The following is a 2,500-nucleotide window of genomic DNA, read 5'->3' on the forward strand; positions in this document are numbered from 1 at the left end:
TGCCCGATATTGCTTTCCACACGCTCGTTAGGGAAGGGTGTGGCGTGTGCCTAATTTCTTGCGTTTATTTTCCTCTCACTGGGAACCGCTGGGCAGCTGTACATCTCTTTAGTTTTGGACTCCATTATTAACGTGATTATTAGTTTCCCCGGTGCCCCTCCTCCCATTTGCCAAAAATAACTAGAGAGGGGCCTGGCAGGAGGCTTTCTGTACGTGTGGTTTTCCCCGGCTCAACCCAGAGCGTATGGGTGAGGGGTGGGGGGAGCGGAGAGTCCTGCACGCGTACAGTGCAGAACCAGCGGGCAAAATCAGCACTCTCCCCCAGAGAACAGAACAAAAAGAGCAACCAGGGGAGACCCTCCGTAGGGGGTGCCCAATTCCTGACCCTTACGTGAACCCCCCGCTCCTCTTGTGGTTGGGGGGGGGGTTTGATCCCCGCTGTGGTACTCTCTGTACTGTGATCCCATCTCTCTTTCCCCTTCTGACTCCAATGTGAAAAGATACAGAAAGATACATAACTGTCTCGTGTCCTTCATGAAATAAAATGCAAAGCACTACTGATATACAGCCCCCACACGACAGTGGTGGTGGGGAGGGGTAATTGAGTCTGAGTGTGTTGGTCTGCATTCTGCATTCTTTTTGATCCAAATTCATCCGAGCTGGACCGAGCCCTCTTTCCAAATGAATCATGGTTTTTTCATGGGATTTACCACCATGGTTGGGCTGTGGGGGTGGGGCTCAGGAATCCATCATCAGCATGTTAGTTATGCTGTACGGCCCAACCACAGCACCCCCCCCCCCCCCCAAGGAGCAGAATGATCTAATCCGACCGCAGCAGATGAGAGGAAGACTCCCGGCCGCCAGATTCCAGCGCTGTCGTCTCATCTCCCCCGTCTCATCTCAGCTGTGTGCGGTTGGGTTAGGGGGGTTCGGGGTTAAGCCCGGGGGGTTTGTTCTGCGGTTGCTGCGGTCAGTCGTTGGGTCAGGCTTCTCATCGCCCGTAGGCCCCGCGGGGCTGACTGGGCTTCGCTGGAATTCTCCTGCCTCTGATCCTTTTACAGCTACACATCCTCAGGTTTAAACACCCAGAGCCGCGATTCATCCTCAACTTTAAACACCCCGGGAAGTGATTCATCCTCAACTTTAAACACCCAGAGCCACGATTCATCCTCAACTTTAAACACCCAGAGCCACGATTCATCCTCAACTTTAAACACCCAGGGAAGTGATTCATCCTCAACTTTAAACACCCAGAGCCACGATTCATCCTCAACTTTAAACACCCAGGGAAGTGATTCATCCTCAAGTTTAAACACCCAGGGAAGTGATTCATCCTCAACTTTAAACACCCAGGGAAGTGATTCATCCTCGAGTTTAAACACCCAGAGCCGCGATTCATCCTCAAGTTTAAACACCCAGAGTCGTGATTCATCCTCAAGTTTAAACACCCAGAGTCGCGATTCATCCTCAAGTTTAAACACCCAGAGTCGCGATTCATCCTCAAGTTTAAACACCCAGAGTCGCGATTCATCCTCAAGTTTAAACACCCAGGGTTGCAATTCAACATGAAGTTTAAACGCCAAACGCAATTTAATTTGAAGTTTAAACACCCAGGCCTGCGAGTCATTCTCAAGTTTGAACACCCAGGGAAGCGATTTATCCTCAAGTTTAAACACCCAGAGCCGCGATTTATCCTCAAGTTTAAACACCGAGGGATGCAATTCACCCTGAAGTTTAAACATAAAAGGCCGCGATTTAACCTTAAGTTTAAACACCCAGGCCCGTGAGTCATTCAAGTTTAAACAATCATGGTTGCTATTCAACCTGAAGTTTAAACACCCAGGGCTGCAATTCAATCTGAAGTTTAATTGTCTGGAATCAAACAGTCAGGACTGCAATTCATCTTCAAGTTTAAACACCCGGTGAAGTTATTCATCCTTAAGTTGAAACACCCAGGGCCTCGATTCAACCTCAAGTTTAAACACCCAGGGTTGCAATTCATCCTCAAGTTTAAACACTCAGCATTGCGATTCAACCTCAAGTCTAAACACCCAGGCCCACGATTCATACTCAAGTTTAAACCAATCAATGAATCAATGAATCGATCTCCAAACAGAATGTATTCCAGGAAGAGGATAAAACATTCCACAAAGTTTTCTTTGGACCTAAAGCACAGTGGTGAAAACAGAGCTAGAGACCATCTCAGACTGTTCTGATATGAGACTGAAAGCGACTTGCTCAGAGAAAGACATTTTTTTCTACAGGATTTGCGGTGTGTTTAGGAGGTCAGACGGCCATCTTGTCTTCTGTTTAGCAGGGTACTACATCTCTCCTTTCACTGTGCCGAAAGGTCGACAGGGTATAGGTGTTGGGTAACAGTCGGGAGAACTCAATTCCCTATATCAGTCCCAGAGAGCGCTTCCCAAGGGGAACAACCGTTCCTGTTTATGCTTCTATCTCTCACAAATATTGAATCGCATATTTTCGACTCAAATTAAAA

The 2,500-nt window shown here is 47.8% G+C and overlaps 1 protein-coding gene across 1 annotated transcript in view; it reads left to right on the top strand.

Moving 5' to 3' along the window:
* LOC133114380 (dynein axonemal assembly factor 5) overlaps window positions 1-2,500 on the top strand; it is a 31,399-nt gene that overhangs the window by 18,644 nt on the left and 10,255 nt on the right. The window lies entirely within an intron of this gene.

This window comes from Conger conger, chromosome 16 (genome assembly GCF_963514075.1).
Source record: "Conger conger chromosome 16, fConCon1.1, whole genome shotgun sequence".
Classification (NCBI taxonomy): Eukaryota; Metazoa; Chordata; class Actinopteri; order Anguilliformes; family Congridae; genus Conger; species Conger conger.